The sequence below is a fragment of the Lycorma delicatula genome, chromosome 12, assembly GCF_047948215.1.
Source record: "Lycorma delicatula isolate Av1 chromosome 12, ASM4794821v1, whole genome shotgun sequence".
Lineage (NCBI taxonomy): Eukaryota > Metazoa > Arthropoda > Insecta > Hemiptera > Fulgoridae > Lycorma > Lycorma delicatula.
Window position 1 is genome coordinate 3032516 of NC_134466.1, and position 20611 is coordinate 3053126.

The 20611-nt window shown below is 30.9% G+C and overlaps 1 protein-coding gene across 4 annotated transcripts in view; it reads right to left on the reverse strand.

The window, feature by feature from the left end:
• Nucleotides 1-20429, reverse strand: part of LOC142333395 (dynein axonemal heavy chain 12-like) — a 124127-nt gene extending 103698 nt beyond the window's left edge. For all 4 annotated transcript variants that reach the window (XM_075380435.1, XM_075380437.1, XM_075380436.1 and 1 more), the window contains exon 1: nucleotides 20035-20429. The gene's annotated coding sequence lies outside the window, so the exon portion shown is untranslated. The remainder of the gene's footprint in view (nucleotides 1-20034) is intronic.
• Nucleotides 20430-20611: the final 182 nt, after the last annotated feature.

The window sequence follows — 20611 nt, forward strand, 5'->3', positions numbered from 1 at the left end:
TGTGTACTTTTATATTAATAATAAAGTCACCCGATTTGAGGTTTGTCCGAAATGGAACGTTAAATAAACGGTAACTATCAGTTCTATTTTATTTATCGTAAATACAGGGTGATTTAGGAGGAAAGGGAAATAATTTGGTAACCGATTCTAGATTTTGAAATAAAGGAAAAAGTTCACGTACAAACATATGTCCGAAAACGCTTCTTTGTAAAGTTACGGCTAGCATAGATTTCGCTCGGATTTCAGTTCCCCGGTGAAATAAGTCATACTGAAATTTTTAAGTCGTTATATAAGGGGTAAAATTGATGTTTTTGACCTGAAAAATAGAATAAAAAAAAAAAAAACAGAACTATCATCCCTTATTTTCACGATATCCAGCGTAGAACAGAAAAGTTCAGTAACGAAAAGCACGTTTTTTTAGGTTTGAAGTAGAATAACTTTGTTAAACAAACTTGTAGACCGTTTAATTCTGAAAAAAATCGTTGTAATATACTCTATGGAAAAAAAACTTTAAGGATTTGTAAAAATAAAAACAACAGTTTTCTTTTTTTTAGTAAAATATGTTTAACCTTTGAAAAAATAATTTTAATTTACTTTTTAAAAAAAATACTCACTGCGGTTTATATATTTTTTTAAATTGGAAAATTCCACCCCAAAAATTTCTCCCCGTGACACGTTCTAGTAAGAAAGGGCCTAATTTTTTGTCGATCGTGCCGCATCAAACGTTCACCGAAAATTACGGCTGGAAATTTGATCCGACTGGAGCGTGTGGTTTTCTTCACACCACCGATGTGAATTTCACGTGTTGTTTACGCCGTTACGGATACAAGCAGCTTCGTCCGAAGATAGTACGAACGAGATTTAAAAGTAATTATGTTAACCCGCTGAAAAAACTCATCCGGCACGGTCACCAAGCTTGAGGTGTTGTATTTTCTGGCCGTGACAAGGATTCAGTCCTTGACCGTGTAATGTCATCCGTATTGTACTTTGTAGAATTGTCAAGTAGCGTAGAAATTCTTCCCGAGCTCGTTTTGGAACTAAACTGTACTACTTGAAGAATTTATTTCTTTTCATCGGCTTGTAACGGTTCGCGTTCAGATGAAACACGAGTGCTGCGAAGTATACTATTCTCATGAAGATTATTAAATTCTACAAATCAGTTTGTTGTTTGCGATCTAAATTTATTACGCTAAAAAGTTGTTTTTAATTTTCATAAATTCATTCGCTGTTTTCTGTTAAATTTTGTTCCGTTTTGTTTTTAATAATAAAATTTGATATTTTTTTTTGTTTTTCGTAACTTCATTTCATCAATTTTCTCAAAATTAAGTTCTCTACATGTTTTCTTAATAGAATTTAAGCATTTTTCAGTCGTTTAACAAAGTTATTGTACTTCAAACCTAAAAAAAACCTGTTTTTCGTCACTGAATTTTTCTGTTTTACGGCGGTTATCGTAAAATCTATGGGAGATACAATATTGGACCTGCTTTATTCGATTTTTCATAAGAACCCGTCAAGTTTACTCCTTTCATGACCCCCTTAAAAATTAAGACGTTTCGGTTAGTCTGATTTGCTTAGTTTTTACACGATAAGGTTTCCGATTTAAGTCGTGAAGAATCTTACAAGATGTGTATTTTACACGATCTTGGTGCGATAATTTACCCTATAGATTTTTTTCGGACCGGCAGATATTCTTTTTTGAATAATGGCCTACGGAGTCCTGACGAAAGGTGGCCTATTTCGTTTTGAGTTTGAAACGGACTCCGTTGTGCGTCGTTTTTTAACCGAATCGTGTACTACTACTATTTATCGGGATACTGACCAATCCAAAGCGTCCTCGATAGCAGCCCTTTCCTCGATGGAATACTGTATTTTAGAATAAACATAATCGTAAAGAACGAAACTATATCGCACTGTAGCTGGAACAGTTTACAACCGACAAAAATAGACTATTAGTAATAGCAGTGTTAAACGCGACGCTAAAATAACTGCAGTTCGAGCTGATTAATTTGATTTTAAGTCGCTCGCCCGGTATTACAATATTGAAAAAGCTGCTTCAGAAGACCTTGTATTTTTCTCAAAAGTCTGTATAAGTGTATATTTATTTATACATATATTCAAATATTAATCCTTTAGGCCTTTTTTTGAAAAAACGTGCTTAAATTAAAATATGAATTTAAATAGTTCTATGTGAATTTTTGTTTTGTACCGGTAAATGATTCGTGTGATTTAGTAAATTAAAAATTCTGATGTTTCCCCGCATTTACGAACGGTAACATTTGTTAAGAAGTAAACGTATATAATATTTAATAAAAATTAAAAATTGTAATTATGTAGTAACGAATTTCTTCATTTGCGCGCGCGGGTGTGCGTGCGTGCGAACTCTTGCATTACTGATAAAGACATATACACATATAGTTTTATCAAGCTGCAACATTAGATTTTATTAAATAATAGAAAGCTTCATCAACAACCTCTTGTAAATAAATTTGTACCTTCAAAACTAGATTGTATGTTAGTTAAATCTAGTTTTGAAGGTACAAATTTATTTACTGTAATACATAATTTGTGCTAGATTTAAAAAAATTCAGATTATAATAAAAGCGAAGTGTTTAATAAAAAAAAATTAAATATAAATAAAATAAATGTAATAAGTAAATTCCTTATAGTAATAAATGCTTTAATAGAAAAACAATAGTTCGATAGGCAATGATAAAATAAAACAATAATTTATAAAATTGTATGGTTCATACGCTCTCAGAGGTAATTATTTTTTTGTTTAATTTTATTGGGATGACGCATAGTAAAAACAACTTGTCAGTCTGACTACTGCGATGACGGTGCGGGGGCGAGAGGGGTGATGAAACAAATGCAGCAGGTGGCTAACTTCACTCTGATTGGCTACCCTCGGACAGTACTGGTCACGCGATGGTACAACAATTCAAATCAACCGTAAATGTGCGTACGTGTGTGTGTATTGAGGTCGAATAACAAAGTTAATAAGCCTAAAATATTTCTTATATAGACGTTCCATATAATTAAATTAAATCAAGATTTGTCGATCATTTTATATCTATTATTACATTTTATTTAAAATAATAATTAATCTCCCTTAATTTTAATAATTTTTTTAAAAATATTACGATTAAATTTATCAGTTTTGTAAAGTAATTAAGAGAAGAGAGAGCGAGAGAGACCCTCTGTCTCGCTTCCTCTCCATCACTGATCCCCCTACCATCCCCTCTCGCAATTTCTCTCCATCACCCTCGCTCTCTCACACTACCCGTTCTGTCTCTCACTCGACCCCTCTCTCTCCCAGTCACTCTCTCACTCTCCCCCTCCGTCAATCTCTCTCGCTGTATGCGGTGGGCTACTTAAACATGTTTGTATTTTTTCAATTTTCTCACTCAAAGTGCATTTTTACAAAAACTTTGTAATAAAAAAATTGGCCGTTAAGGTTTTCGACACTTTTTTAATTTATTAATGCCTTTCCGTTCGTGAAAAAGCTTTAAAAAATTTCTCGTTGGAATTATAACAAAAAAAACGGTAACTGTAAATGAAAAATTTACGTAAAATTTAACCTCTGATCCAAAGATTTTTCCCGACGAGAAGAAAAGTTACAACGTCGTTTGTAGTAATAAAAAATTACGCGTATAGAATTTTATTTCGAAAATACGAGTACATCGTTAAATTATGTTACTTCAATTTTTTTTTAATTTCAGTGCTCCTTTGATCAGCCAAATAAACATAGTTTATTTTGTAATTTCTTTATTTTGCGTCGTTTATAATTGTACGTAAAGAATTAGATGAACAATGTTAGATCAACAATGTTGTGATTTTTTTTAATTTAGCTTAAAAAATATAAAGTAAACACGGGAAATGTTAAATATAAAAATTTGTAATGACTGTTTCTTGTATATATGTCGTACACTTTTTACGAATAATTTCTGCTTTAAATACTATGTACGCATAATTATTAAGATATATGACAATTACTCACATAAATTATAAATATCGGTCGCCTTCTACAAACTCACTACCTATGTTTTTTTCCTTTCTTACTTATATTATTAAATATATATATATATTAAATAAAAACTACGCCGATAAATTTCTAAAAATATTTTTACAAATTTATTAAAACGATTATTTGTTACTTTCTTTCCTATCAAAAAATATTTCTTTTTTCAAATTTTTGTGTTATTCCCGAGACATTCATTTATGAATATTTAACGACATTAATTGAGATCGGTGAATAAACTGTAAGCTATTTAGGTGTCGAACCCAGGACACTCCAGTAAATCGGTATATTCTTTATAACGATACAGATGCGAATTATTTTCTTAGCTTCATTCTCGTTACCCGACTTAAAACATAATATATTTAACACGAAATACATCTAATATATCACTCACGAAATACTCTTACAAACATATAACTTGTTTATTTTTTCGATACTGTTTAGCCGCTATTAAGAGATAAATAAACAAATTTATTATTATTAAATTTATTTTGTAAAAATAGACGAGAGTAAATTGGGTTCTAACATTTTTAATCTAATAAATAATTTGAATAACACATACACAGATAAAACAACTGCCAATAATAATTGGCCAATAATATTAAAAAAATAAATACAACTCACCTTAATCAGTAATAAGAAATATCTCAGTAAAAAGATGTAAATTGGATGACGTCAATGTTAACTGGAAGCATTACGTATTCAGTCGGCTATCTACCGATAATTCCCGCCAATAACTAACTACAAAACAAAGCATCTCGGTGAATTTCTTTAGTTAGACTCAATTCTCTATCGCATAAGGGATTTATTTATTAAAGCGCGTCAGACTGTTAAACTTGAACCTTTGTAGTCGGCTGGAGTGAGTAATATTTTACATAACTGTGTTCAACAACGGGCGCTGGCCAGACAGCGCGGGAAGGAACTTGTCGTGATCTTAATACGCATTATTAAAACAAATATTCATAATCTATTTTATATTAAACAATTTATTAATCTAAACTGCCAACAAATTAATATCCGGTTATTTTTTTCTCTTTATTTATGAAATGAATTTTTAGCCTATCTGGGATTAGGGATTCGAAACCAGAACCTTTTGCAACATATCTTTATTTTCAAACGGTTTTTTTAATACAAGAATCAACAGTGTAATTTATTTATTAATCTATCTTATTGTACGCATTTTAAAATGTAACAATTGTATTTGTTAAAATGGAATATTTGACTAGACAATGATTTATTAAATACAATGATACGTAGTTTGTTTATTTTGTATAAATAAGGAAAGGAAAAAGACGATTTTCGAGTTTAATATCGCACTCAATAGTCTCTAAGGGGAGGGTGTGTGTGTGTGTGTGTGTGCGCGCGCGCGTGTATGTGTGTGTTTTAAACGATGGCAGATTGTGTAATGGAAAACTACAGCTGCTTTTTTTCCCAAGAAAATGTGGCTCTCTACATTTTCATATAGCAATGATGGAGGCGCCTTCCTTGTTAAAATATTCCGGAGGTAAACTAGTCCCCCGTTCGGATCTCCGGGTGGGGACTACTAAGGAAGGGGTCACCAGAAAATTAAAAAATAACATTCTACGAGTCGGGGCGTGGAATGTTAGAAGTTTAAAAAAGATTGGTAGGCTACAAAATTAAAAAAAACAAATTGTTAAGGATGTAGGGGGTATACTGAAATGAAACGACTAGCACTAGATAGGGAATCTTGGAGAGCTGCATCAAACCAGTCAAATGACTGAAAACAAAAAAAAAACATCATTAACCAACCACTACACAGCCATAATAAAAAAAATAATAATAAATGTATTGTCTGACGATCAGTTCCGTGAATCTGTCGACAACGTTCATTTTGTTGTCCTTGGATGATTGCAAGAAAAAAAAACAGTAATATAAAATTCAACTAACATGTTTTCAAACACTTGCCGAAGGTCACATATTGCTGGAGGACAACTGGCATACACACTACCCAAATTAGTTTATCACGTACAAACTGCTGACACATCATAATTTGTAATATACTGTACGGTAAACACGCGCGCACACCACCATAACATGAGTAACACAAAAGAAATTTATTTATTTATTTTCTGATATCAAGATTTACTCAAAACTACACACCAAGTAGTTTTTTCTTTCCAGAATTTTTATTTTTAAAAACAAATGTTAGTAAGCCTTAACATTGATATTTTTGTCTAAAGTTTTTAATCGACGAACAAATGTTTTATTTTTTCTAGTATTTCACAAATATATATTTTTTTTCTTTTATATGTAAAATTTTCCACCCGTATCAGCTTCCCCCAATATCTGTTGATGATAATTTAATAATCGATTAAAAGTTGTCAAAAATAGTTGTAATTTAATTTTTTTAAATTCCACTTTTTTTGAAGATTTTTTCTTTAATATGATTTTATTCAAAAATAAATTTGATAAAATAAAGAAATAAAGGCGTATTTTTTCAGAACAAAACATTTTCAAATAACAAAAAAATATGGAAAGAAAAAAAGTTTCTCATAATTTGTAATAACCAATCGTTTTTTATTTTTTTATTTACAGTCGCATCAACAATTAAAATGCTGATATCCGTGGTGGAGTGGTAGCGATTCAGCCTTTCATCCTGATGTCCTGAGTTCGAATCCCAGTCAAGCATGGCATTTTTTCATATGCTACAAATTTCCATTATCATAGGGCGAAATGACTAACACAGTCGATGCCCTTCATCTCAAAAAAAAAAGAAGTCATTGGCAAGACTGGGGTGTAACAAAAATCGCAAAGGATTGCTAAGTGAACCGGTAAACGTGTAGTCTTAAATAGACTCAGGCCTACCGCGCACCTACCCCTCGGGGTTGTCTAGTGGTGAACTCGTCATCGCAAATCAACTGATTTTGAAGTCGAGTTCTAAAGTTCAAATCCTAGTAAAGGCAGGTTACTTTTAAACGGATTTGAATACTATATTCAAATTGGTATATTCAGTCGGGTTTCAATTAACCAAACACCTCAGAGACGGTCGACCTGAAATAAAGTTACTAGTAAACAAGTTTCTAGTAAATTCAAGTTACTAGTAAACAACACATAATTATATGAACAGCTGATTTATATTAGGTATTAATACCTTTAGTTTATTGTTGCCCCGTGAGACGTAAACAAAGTTTTGTGAAACGAGTTTTTGTTGTTTTACAAAAATGAGTGATACTAATTATAAGCAACGTTCTCCGATCAAGTTTTACGTTAAACTCTGTTAGAATGCTATTAAAAATTACCAAAATTGAAAAGGGCATATGGAGATGACGTTCTGACACGAGCCCAAGTTTTTGGATGGTTTAATGCATTTTCAGATGGCCGAGAATCAGATGCGGACGATCCACGCTCTGGAAGATCGTTAACGTCAAAAAGTGACGATAATGTAGAGCGAATCAGAGACATGATATGGTACGACCGGCGATTAACAGTCAGAATGATTGCAGAACAATTAAATTTGAAGCATATCATAGTCCGTCAAATTTTGACAAACGAATTGGACGTGAAAAAAGTTTGTGCAAAATCGGTCCCAAAAAACCTCACTGTTGAAACAGAAAAACAACAGGGTGGAAGTGTGACGGATTTTCTAGAATTGAAACCGATCCTGATTTTCTAAAAATATGTTATTATTGGTGATGAATCTTGGATATTTGAGTACGACCCAGAAACAAAATGCCATAGCAAGGAGTGGCACACTTCAAACTCATCGTGTCCCAAAAAAGCAAAAATGAGCAGATCAAAAATCAAAACCGTGCTAATTTGTTTCTTCAATAGTAATGGCATTGTCCATAAGGAGTTTTTGCCTACAGGACAGACAGTAGATCAATATGTTTACAAAGAAATTCTTGAAAGACTGCAGAAAAGAGTTGCTTGCATGAAACCAGCCATCAAAAACAACTGGATGCTGCATCATGAGAATGCACCTTGTCACACTTAATGAGTTTTTGACAAAAAAAAGCATTCCTGCAGTTCCTCAACCACCTTATTCACCTAACTTGTTCCCTGCAACGTTTTCCTATCCCCGACTTTACAAAGCATCTCAAAGGACAGCATTTTTGAACAGTAGAAAACATTTTAAAAAATGTAACCGACTATCTGAAGGATATTCTGGTTTCTGAGTTCCCACACCGTTATGAAGAGTGGAAAAACCATTTGAAGTGTTGCATGGCTTCCCAAGAGAATTATTTCAAAGGTGATAGAGTCCATGTATAATTGGATTGTAAATAAAAAGTTTTTCTGAACCGGTCTCATTACTTTACTTACAAACCTCATATATCTACCGATCTGACAGCCAAAATACATCAGAAAATGCTGAAAGACATTTCCTGAAGTGATCCAAAGATAGTGATCACAAATGTCCTAGACTAAATTACAGTTATACTATTTCACAAGGTTTTCTAACTGTGATGAGTTGAAATATGGCAAAATAGGTTTTTTCTTGGTAAATAATTAGATTTTGTTTATTTATTCTCAACCGATTAATTCCTTTCAACATGAATATTTATATTGAGTATTATATTTGGATAGGTAATAAGAAATAGTATGCGAATGACTGCAAACACCCTGTTCTTCAACTCTACTATTGCTTGTGTGAAGTGATCTAAAATGACTTTAAAAAAAAGAAGTTTGTAACCATAACAGACTATGTAAAATCAAAATTAATGGGTATCTATAAATCTATACTATTATATAAGAGAAAGAGGGTTTTTGCTTGTTTGGGATAAACAAAAAAAACTACTTGATCAATCGCAACCAAATTTTTAGCCATGTTTCTTGGCATGAGAAGGTTTTTAGATATTTCATCTCGAAAGATCTCAAAAATAAAATATATATATTTTATTTTTGCAAACTCAAAACGCGTGTTTGCGTTTCTATCACTGTGTAAACCGGGTTTGAACTGAATGATTCAAATCAATCTAATTATATTTTTATAAAAATAATAGAATTAAATTTACATTAAATAAAATAAAATAATATTAAATAAATTAAAATAATTTCTGTTTAACAATAATGGGCTTCCTGTGGGAACTGTGTGTGAGGCTAGAGTGATGAGGTACGCAAACACCTGGTGAGAGGCTAGACCAATCTTCACCATCAACTGGTAACAAATGGAATGCTCCTGGGGCACTGTTTTGGGAGGTGCAATGGGATGCTATTATAATAACTCTCCACACAATTTTATAATTTTCAAAATTGTAACTGGGTATTTGTACCGCATTAGTTACCGTAGTTATTATTATTCTATCTTTTGTAATTTAGTTTCTTTTTCAGGTTTCTATACAGCCTGAATACTATAATTATTATTTATCGGTATTATTCTCACAACCATGAAGATAACGTACACTGCACGGTTCAGGGGGTGGAGTTCTCTGGGTAGATGGGAATGGTGACCAAAGCAAGCTTTGTGGCTATAGGGTAGGCCTCAAAGCCCCAGGAAGCCCGAGGAGCCCCTGAGTTGGCTCCAGGATTTGTCTGGGCTGACCTGAGCCTCAAGGTTCCAGGTTCTGGCTAAACGGCTAATTACTTCATACTTTACATACTCATATAATTAAATATAAACCATTTTTTCTTTTAATATGGACTTATTTTAAATTATCTGGTTTTCTTTTTCAGTTGGATCGACTTATTCTTCCTCGAATTATAACTTCAAAAAGCTTTTTACTATTCAGATATTATCTATTAAAGATTATGTTTATTAACAGAAATAACGGGCGAAGTAAGAGTAATATCGCTTATCGGTATTTCTCACGCCTGATTTAGTTAAAATGAATGAGTGTCAACTGCAGACCACAGTTATTTCAGCTGGAACTTGTCATTCGTACATTTAAAAAATCTATTTACTAAAAAATGTCTCTAGAATAAACAAAACAACCTAGGAAAATACTCTGAATTTCCTAGGTAACATCCTAGGAAAATGTCCTGCAAAATTTGCAGTCTGACAATTTTGTGCTCATTTTCTCTTCCTTCACTATTGTGAATTTAAAATAATTAATTATTATTTTTATTTTTAGTAAAACAAGTGAAAACCATTAACGAGAGCTGTGAAAGCTGCTCGGAGGAATTCTAGACGAGGCAATAAGCTCCCCTTGGTAGCTGCACTGGTACTCTTAGGGTTTGCTAAATAGGAAAACAACCCTTCTATTCCGTCAAAACATCATGCATTTGGAAATGCCACGATTCTATCGGGTAAAAAGATTTAAAGAAAAAATATTTTTGGAAAATACGTGAGATAAAAATATTAACATATGCACATAAATGCAATAAAAAATAAACTAAATATAAAGAACCACATATGCTTGCGCAGATATTACTTTCAAAGTATACGGTACTTGTTTTGATGGAAATATTTATTATTTTCGTTAAAATAGGACGAAATTAAAAAAAAATTTTTTAACAGTAATTCTTTCATAGAAAGCTTAGGATCACTGAAGGGGAACATAGTTTAATATAATGTACTTCAAGCTACACACACACACACACACACACACAGAGAGAGAGAGAGAGAGAGAGAGAGAGAGAGAGAGAGAGAGAGAGTGAGAGAGAGATTTTATTAACCCCCTCTTAGAAACTGTTGAGTGCGTTATTACAGCCGAAAACCGACTTTATTCCGTTTGTTATTTACACACTATAAATAAACTATCTGACATAGTAGTTATTAAATCTGTGTCTGTTCAAATATTTCATTTTAACCATTGCAATGTTAAATTTTTAAATACTATAGAAATAATACGATAGATTTAATAACACCATATTGATTTGATTTAATAACATGTGATTCTGTGTTTAAAAAAATAAACCGTTTGAAAATAAAAACATGACTCAATATTTTTACATCCTCTTCATTTCATAATTAAAGAGAAAAAAATTAGATATTAATATGATATCAATCGAATTAATTAATTATTAATGACGAACAGATTATGAATATTTGTTTTAGTAATGGGGCGTGAAGACGATAACCGTTAATTGCCGCGCTGTCTGGCCTGCGTCTCTTTGTTATGTAATGTTGTGTAACCCTTCCTCGCTCCATCATAGTATAAACGTTCAACGTTCAAGGTTAGACAGGCTACCACGTTAATACATCCCAGAATAGAGTTTGCTGTTTTATAAAATAATTAAATAAAATCAACAATATCAGATAAAACGTTCAACTTTTCGCTTTCCTTCGCTTTCACCGTCTGATTATTTTTATTTATTTATTTTTGAATTTGTTATCTTTATATGCAAATTAAAAATGAGGATATTAAAAAAAAAATCGCTAATTCAAAGAGTGGAACCCAATACATTTAGTTTTTTTAATCTGGTTAAACTGTATATTTGTGAGCTGATGTCTAAGTTAACAATCGAACCCGAGACCTTCAGCGTTTCAATCGGTTCTTTCCAACATATTAATCAAACTTGTTTACAGATGATACTTAAGTAAATAAAATTGAACTGTGAAGAACAAATCGATTCCGTAATTAATATTCACATGAATATAAGCGATCTGAGGCAGAAGCATTACGCAAGTAATTATTTGTAGCGACCAAGAGTCAATCCCGGGGCTTTAAGATCATGAATAGTGCTTTTTAAAGACGATACTCGGATAAGCATATTATATGTGAACTGTCTCCAAGCTGAGAAAAAATCCGGACAAAATCGTTTGAGTAACCGTTTTTTAATAGCTAATATTCAAACAAGCATTAAACATATAAGCTAGTGTCCAAGCCGAGAATAGAACCCAACACCTTCAGTACATCATTTGTTTTTTATATTACGGAGGCGACAAAATAGATTATAAAAATGAAAATGAGACCCAACAAAATCTAATTTCATGTCGCTTAATAGAATCTTTGGATTAAAGTGTTTCATTCATCGATAGCCAAGTATTATTTAAAAACAAAGAATTATATTTTAAAAGATCTAAATAAAATTAAATTAGGCTTTACGTGTATACTAAAGTTCATTTATAAGTAGATTCGTGTACGTGTATGCACGCGCGTACACACACATCCATTTGATTTGAATATTGAATGTTGCTGAACTGTAAAATATGGAAGTCGGTTAGATATGTTAACTTTGAACTTTAGAAATAATATTAATCATTACCTCCTTACGTACCATTCATGATTTTTGTAATCTATGTCATAAAAGATGCCCTGTTTTTTTAATTCCTGATTAGAAAAAAAAAAATAATACTGACACTAAACAAAAATTATTGATGCGCTTGCAGGTCTGTATTGACATGTACGAAATGAGTTTGATTACATACATAACAGTTTGTTAGATATAATTAATTAAGTAAAAATGTCATTATAACGCTGGCTGTTTTAGTGCACATTTATAAAAGATATTTTAATATTTTATGTAATTATAAGTTCGTCAAGTCTGATAAATAATAACAATATAGTAAAACTAATTTAATATTAGACAACCTGTGTGCTGGATGGTGAGTTGTTAAAAAAAAAAAAAAATTAGATGGAATAATTTTTTCATTACTTTAATTTTTAAAAGTACTCGTTAAAAGATGTCTGTTGTTGGCGGTCGCGCCGTGGTGGGGAGAAGACAGACAGTGTGAACACAGATGGCGAGTTAAAAAATAAATTAGATGGAATAATTTTTTCATTACTTAAATGTTTAAAAGTAGTAGTAAAAAGATGTCTGTTGATGGCGGTCGCGCCGTAGTGGGGGGAAGACAAGCAAACATAATGAGTGCAAACAGAAATAATATCAAGCCAGGAACTCTAGTACTGGACTGGCGGGAAATTGTCGGTAGATAGATTTATTACGCATACGAATTCAGTTAGTGCCTCGAGTCTTCACTCTTTTTTAACATAACCTAATCCAGTTGTTAACGTCATCCAGTTTATATCTTTTGTATGAGACGTCTGTTATTATTGACAAAGTGATTTTTATTTTTTAAATTAATATTATTACGGAATATTATAACATCTTTGAAACAATAATTCCCATTTATTGTATTCAAATTATTTATTAGATTAAAAATGTTAGAACTCAGTTTACACTCAATTTATTTTTACAAAATAAATTAATAATCATTTACTGTCTTTATCTGTTGACAATGTATCCAAATAGTTCTAAATAGTTGGGAACCAGAATCGGAAAAATAAACAAATAAAAATGAAATGCGTTATATGCTTGGCTATATAGGTTATTTGGCCATTAACTAGGGAAGTAAACTTTATTGTATATAATTTACTGATGTAAGCCAAGTGTATTTCACGTGTTAGAAAGAGGTTTTCAACATGAAATTTATCATATCTCATTTTAGATATATTAATTTTTAAGTCGGATCAGTAAATAAAATCATCAGTAACTACATTGAAGGTTGATTCGTTATTAGGAGGGACCCTAATCGGAATCAAACACGGGGCCTTCTGTTTAACAAGCAAACATACTTATGCCATCGAACGGATAAAAAATTAACAATCTTTAATTATAGCAATTTTATCACAAATTACATGAATAATTTTTAAAGAAAAGTGGTGTATTTAAATTACAAAATAATTTGTAGAGAAACAATGTTCACTTTTCGCAATCATAAATAAGCATAAAAATATTGTTACAGATAATTTTATTTTTTTTATGTTTTCTATTCATTCGTTTAAATGAAAGAATGTGTGTTATTTGTACTGAAAAGATTAGTAACATTCCTAAATAATTATTCACCTCTGTAAAATTAACAGAACCAGATTTTTTTTTGCTGCACAATACGAGTTTACAAGAGCCTCATTTTACTTCCCGATAACTTTTTTAAGAAATTACAAAACTATTTAATAGGTAATAACCTATTCATTCAAAATAAAATTAAATATCTTACTTTACAGAACCGATGTTAATGAATTTTAATGATTAATTATAAAAATAAACTTGAATATTCTGCATCTTCAATTAATATGTACAAATGTTATATAGCTAAATGATTTTCATTACCGCTTTCTAAATATATATATTTTATAAACATAATAACTTCACATATTTTTAAAGGTAATTATGCCATTCTTTTTATGCGTCGTTGATTGACGTATTACTCAATTCCGCTGTATTCTACTTATTATATACCAACCAAAATAAAAAAATCATTTAAATTATTTGTTCTGTTAAAAAAAACCTAATCTTATGAAATACAATAATTAAAAGAGAGTGAAGCATGTTGTGTGTATATATATATGAATGCTAAGCAAGAAAGGAAAACATTCCCATCGGTAGCGTTGTCAAAAATATACTGATCTGAAGCTCCTTATAAAATTCTTATAAAATTTATATATAGATTACTTTATACATAATAAAAATAATTTGCTTTCAAGTAAGTTATACATTTCTCTTTTAGTATACACTAAAAGAGAGGTTTCCGATTCTTTTGTAGACTAAATTTTTTCTATTTAATTTCTATTTAAATGTCCTCTAATAATTGCTACTTATTAATTATTTCGGGTGTCAATATTTTATTTAAATTCTGTTTTTTGTTTTTAAAAAAATTTAGATTTCTGTTAATAACAAAATCTTTTATCCGTGTCTGCATTCGATGATTAATAAATTAGCTATACATTTTAAAAAGGTAATTTGGCCTTTATTGTTACATGAAATACTTTAAAAATATTTTCTCGCTTTTTTTAAACTTACATTGATGTGTTTTGCAGATCAAAACGGTCGGTTTTTATGTTAGGTGGTCATATTTATTATTAATTTTTTTTGCAACAAAAATTTATTTTGATTTTTTTAAATATTTTTTATTAAGCGTGATAACTTACAATTGTACAATGAATCCAACTTTTAAAATTCACCCGCATGATTAGCTAAATAACATAGCCAACAGTACATAAATGATGAGGCCTTCAATTATTTAATTTTATGTAATATTCAGTATGTATATATATAATTACAACCGCGCACGTAAACATGATTCCACATATACATAAAAGCACATTCGGGTGCGCGCTTCAATTATTTTTTTTTGCCAAAAATGACAATTTTTTATTTTAATTTAAAGCAGAAATTTAAAAAAATCGAGTAGTGTAATTAACTCTAAATCTTGTAGCGTGTGAAAATGCCATATCTGACCGGGATTCGAACCAGAGACCTCCGAACGAAAGGCCAAGACGCTACAACTCGCACGGTAGATGCCCGCTAAAAAGTTATATTATAAATTTTATCGTCTCATTTTCATTTTCATAACAGATTGTTGCCTTAACACAGTTTGTAGAGAAACAGTAGAACAAATGACTGATGTACTAAAGGTCTCGGCATCCATTTTTAACTTTGACACCTCTCAGATTACAAGGTATTCCCATATGAGTATCGCTCTCCTCTCAAAAAAAAAAATCAGAAAATTCTAGATTCGATTCTTGGCTTGAATTATCATTAAAAACCGACGATTAACGTATTGAAGATTTCGCGTTGATTTTCGTTTTGGGCACAAATTTGCGTTCGTAATCCTTACCCGCATGTCGTTCATCAAAAAAAAGAAATATTACAAACATTAGAATCACAATCTATTGGTATCTTGTAAAAATAAATATATTTTTACATCGACATCTATATATAAATTCATAATAAAAGATTTTAAAAACCTACCGATATACTGAACGTCTCAGATTCGAGTCCCATGTTAGAACACCACCATCGACAATTGTTTAGCTAGGTTTCATACACAAAAAAAAAAACGTAACATGTCTCAATTCAATTCCTGACTTAAAGCATTTTTTTCAATAATTTCAATCGAAACAATGGTCACAACGAATATAAAAAAAATAAATAAATCATTGATAAAGGCGTTGGTGATAAATTGTAGTATATGGAACACATTAAAAGTGGTAACTGTTTAACCTTGAACGGTTGAATGTACATGAAGCGAGGAAGGGGGCCGAATCCCCTTCCGATGGAACAGCAACCGTTGCTAAGACGTTGCCAGATAGACAGCGTGTCAAAAAAATTGTTATGTCTTCCGCGTACTAAAGAAATACTCAATTGACGCGTCAAATTCCATCTATTAACAAATTTGAATCGACATAAAATTATTTTTAATTTTTTTGGCATGTTAAAAATACAAAGGCTGATTGGGGATTCGGCACCTTTCAGCAGCGCTTTATTTTAAAACCGATTAGTTTTGTAAACACAAGACTCAAAATTGTATTAATCTTTCATATTCTCGTATTTTAAAATTTATGTAATTTAACATTACATATTATAATTACATTAATTTAAAATTTAACATACAATAAATGGAATACTCGAGCGAATACAAAATTGGTAGTTACAGTGATAGATAACTTTTTTTTAACCAACATAGCATGGAGGACCGAGTCGTATTAAAATGTACAACAAAAAAAATTATCGTGCAAAAGTGTTGCAAACTTCAGGCTTTATTTTGGTCTTATTAGGCTTCAGAATTTTCTTTTTTTGTATGAAACGACAAAACCTAATGAGAAAATAATAAAAAAAACATGAAATAATTGTTGACATTGATCTCAAGCGCACGCGCGCGCGCACACACACACACTTCATGGCGGGTAGTAGCGCCTTTCTCTGCAATCCCGAAAAGTTTTGAATTCAAATTAAAAAAAATATATATATATTTTTTATCTTCAAAGATATGAACCACCCACCCTTATGCTGAGAGGAAAAAAAGGAAATATGGCCCACACCAATAAAGAAAATGCTGAAATTTTGGCAGAAACCTTCAATAGACTCCTCCCAACTGTGACGACCCTCCAGAGCTTTTTGAGATTGACACTGAAACTCTAGTTAAAACTTCACTAGTAAATATCAACCCGCCAACAATTCAAGAAGTTCTCGCAGCCTTAAATGAAATAAAAAACTACAAAGCAAGCGGAGAAGACCAGCTTTTCGCAGAACTCTGGAAACACTCATCGGTTTATTCAGTCAAAACTTCCCTACATCTATGCCTCGTGAAAATATGGAACGAAGAAAAACTTCCAGAACACTGGACCACAGCCCTCATCCATCCATTAAAATCATTAAATCCATAGTAAAATCTTGTACGTGTTCATCCGTTTTAATGTGTGTGTGTGTATATACATACTGCAGAGAGAGATATATAATAAGTGAGTAAGCATGCTCTGTAATATAAACGATTTATAAATAACTAACAAATTTCTTCATATTCTCTCTTTTGTTTTTTGTGACTGTGATATAAGTGTGCGTCCATTATGCTTCAATACATATACACACACACACACACTCACGCATAGGCAAAGCAAATAAAATGTTTCGACTGCAGAATAAAAGAAAAGAACTATTATAATATATTAACGTAAAATTATCTGGTTTACATTTTGGAATAAATATTTCATTACTTTCAGAGAAAACAGTTCTGACCATTACATTTAGTATCTGAGGTATTTTAGATGTATTGCAACTACAGTAAAATCTGGGGCAGATATAACAGCAAATTAATGTGGCCGTTGCAAAACAAGGCGATGTAATATTGCTGTTTTAAACCGATTTTACCTATTTATTTAAAAAATGTTCGCCAGACTGGGATATATTGTTAATGGAACTCGACAACAGAATAATGCCGGTCACTTTTGAGGAGTCATCGGACGATAAAATGTAACCGATTCAGCAAAATAACATCCGAGTGTTAATATTTTATATTCATAGAAATACACATTTTTGTAATTTTTTTCCGAGCTGTTGGTGAATAAATACTGAAGTAAAAAAAATAAATAAATAAACATCCATAGTTGTAATACTGTTTAAATTGTCTCACTCCCCTTTCACTAGTATTGAATACTAATACACTCTCTCTCGCCGCTAGATTATTCTCTCTCCTCTCTCTCTGTCTCTTACATAGCCAAGCACGATTTGTAGTATCAGGTAATAAAAAAAACTATTAGATAATTTAAGTAAAAAAAAAAAAAAAAAAAAAAAATTATTTATAATCTGTACTTAATAAATTTATATTCATACGAACAATGACCACGCTTTACTCCTAAAAAAATGAATATACTATTACGTTACCGCTCGGATCACCGTGCTACAAAAAATTAAATGATACAATTACTATAACACTTAGTTATTTTACTAATCCGATTCTCAATTACCCGGACTTTCGTGTTTAATTTATCCGTAAAATATGCGTAGTTTTATTGTGCAATTCGATTGTTATATGAATTAATTATGAATAAAAGCTAAACAAAAATTTCCTTCGTTGGAAAACGGAAGAAATAAATCTATTCAAAATAAATATATTCTACGATTGACGTTTATCAAAATCTCGATTATCTGACCTCTATTCTCAAAAACTTACAGCAAGTAATTCAAAATGTATAATTATAGATAGCATATAATCCGTTCATATACTCGTTCTGAAGATTATTTCGATTTGAATTATTGAAAAGATCGTTGTAAGTCAAGAATTGAATTCAAGACCTGTTAATTTTTTTTTTAATGTATGAAACCTGGCTGAAACAATTGTCGGTGGTGGTGTCTAACATGAGAATCAAACCGGAGACCTTCAATACATCAGTCATTTGCTGTACTGTCTCTACTAATAGTGTTACGATAACAATATATTATAAAAATGAAAATGAGACACGGTTAAATGTTTTGTACTATGTTAAAATAGCTCATTACTATATAAGAACGAAGTATAACTTAAAATCTGAACAAACACAGAATAAACTTCACACATTACTTTTTGATAGTATTAATAAAAAATAAATCTCTCTGTCTCTCTCACTGTGGGTGTGTTTTTGTTTGTTTGTTTGTGTGTGTGTGTGTGTGTGTGTGTGTGCGTGTGAGGGCGAACGCGCGTATTTGTATTGTAGATGTGGTAAATTTAGAAATAGTGAAATCATATCATTACATCCATACGTATCACTCGTTAATCGTTTTTATAATCTACAATAATTTGTAGTTCAGTTATTTTTCTTTAAGATGATTAGCTATTGAAGTAGTTACAGTCTAGATGTGGAAAATTCTTCAGATACTAATACGTAAATAAAACCCAAGACCTTTGGTGTATTATGTAGCAAGGAAGTACGCTTTCTGTGACACGGTCGCGGCGACATTACATTTTTATTGTTAATTACAATATTCGATTTTTTTTTAAATTTCTGCTTTAAATTAAAATAAAAAATATTTAGTAAAAAAAAAATTATAAAACCGCGCACCGCGAATGTAATTTTATATAAATGTGCAATCGTCACGTTTACGTGCGCGGTTGTAATTATATATATTAATTGAATATTACGTAAAATTAAATAATTGAAAGCCTCATTCATCATTACCCTTTTATGTACCGTTAGCTATGTTCTTTAGCTAACACGTAGAAGTGAATTTGAAAAGTTGTATTCATTTATTACGTTGTTCAATTGTAAGTTATCATGGTTAATAAAAAATAAAAACGAAAATAAAAATCAGAACAAAACTTTTGGCTAAATTTTAAAGTTAATAATAAGTCTGACCATCTAACATAAAATCGACCTTCTGCTTTGATCTGCAGAACATAATGAAGGTTTCAAGAAAAGTGAGAAAATATTTGTAAAGTATTTCATACTAAACAACAAAGGCAATTTATCTTTCTAAAATAGATAGCTAATTTATTAATCACCAAATGTAGACACAGGCAAAAGGTTTTGTTATTAACAGAAATCTAAACAAAAAACAGAACTTCAAAGAAAAAAACTAGAATATTGATACCCGAAATAATTAATAAGTGGAGCACTTTAAATAGAAATACGTAAATAAAACGTTTAGTCTACAAAAGATTCAGCAAAACCCCTGTTCTAGTGTATCGGAACTTACTTGAAAGCAAATTATTTTAGTTACATATTTTTATAAAGTACTTAATTTTAATTAAAATAACAAGAATAAAAATATATTTGACTAACCTAAAAATAATGATTTTTGCCAAAACAAAATGTCCAAATGTAAAACGTTTACTTCATTACATTCCCATAAGTTAACCAATAATCACATTATTTGTGTACCATTTTTCTTATTACAAAATATTATTATTTGAAAGAACTTACCTAGTTTACACGTAGAATTATTTTCTAAACGGTTTTCTAGCTTCACGTAAAATACATCTAATACGATAAATACAAATAATAAAAATTTGATACGATTTTTAAAACAATAACACACCTACAGAAAAGAAATAAAGCATCATTTACTGTATGACAACGTTATTCGTTAACAACACTTTTAATAGATTAATAAATTATCAGAAAAAAAATGTAAGCTAATATTATTATTATGTAAGATTGTTTATTTTTTCTCCATCGCTGAATGTAATGGAAGCAGCTAATATTATAAACTAATAAAATTTTTCATCAACTTAACACACATTTTGACATACGCAGTTTGATGAATTTCGACACAACTAAGAGAACGAGAGTCAAACGAGGTGGGAGAGTCTCTGCACTCTCCCCCACTCTTAATATACGGAGAATATTAATCTTAATAAGAAATAGATCAACATTAGTAACTACACAGGTGCTATGTTGCTATGTTGCCAATTATCCTGAATTTTCCTTCCCCCCTCGCACTTTGGCTGCTAATTTCGGCATCAGGTAATTTACTCCGTTGTGTTTTCTACTTATAACA